The sequence below is a fragment of the Bubalus bubalis genome, chromosome 5, assembly GCF_019923935.1.
Source record: "Bubalus bubalis isolate 160015118507 breed Murrah chromosome 5, NDDB_SH_1, whole genome shotgun sequence".
In the NCBI taxonomy this organism is placed as follows: domain Eukaryota; kingdom Metazoa; phylum Chordata; class Mammalia; order Artiodactyla; family Bovidae; genus Bubalus; species Bubalus bubalis.
The window spans coordinates 129,749,703-129,750,359 of record NC_059161.1 but is presented as its reverse complement, the minus strand read 5'-3'; positions in this window follow the sequence as shown (position 1 = coordinate 129,750,359).

The window sequence follows — 657 nt, the reverse complement described above, 5'->3', positions numbered from 1 at the left end:
AGATGCAGCGTCTCGCCCCGCCCCCTGATGGCCCCGCCCCTCGGGGCTGGACTTCAGAGGCGACGGCGACAGGCCCCACCCCTTGATCGCCCCGCCCCGTCCTGAGTCGCCCGGCCCCGCTGGCTAAGCGAGGCGGGGACAGGACCTCCGAGCAGGGGACAACAGGCCACGCCCCCGATCGCCCCGGCCCCGCGGCGTCCCGCCCCGCCCGCGAAGCTCCTCGCCGCGCCTGCGCGGGTGGAGGCCCGCCGAGCGAGAGGATCCACCGGCGGTACCTTTGCTGGCGCTCCCGCGCCGACCCAGACCCAAGGTGGGACCGTCTCCGGGTTCTGGAGCGCAGGTGGAGGGGCCAGCCGGCCCGCGTGCCCCCATCCCTCCATTTAAATCCACACCTCCCCGCAAACTGCATCTTAACAGGCCTGTACGAGTCCCCCGCCCCACATCACGTTACGTTCCTTTCGTTATTGCCGCGCTCCGGCACTGCACAAGCACACTCTATCGGTTCATCACGACGGGCATTTAAGTCAACAGCCCCGTGCCAGAGCACACGCGCTTGTTTCCGTTCCTGTGCTCATCTCCTTGGATGGCACCTGTGGTTTCTTTGCACCTACGGTTGCCAGTTTCCCCTGGGGCTGAAGCTACCTGCTCTCCCCAGAC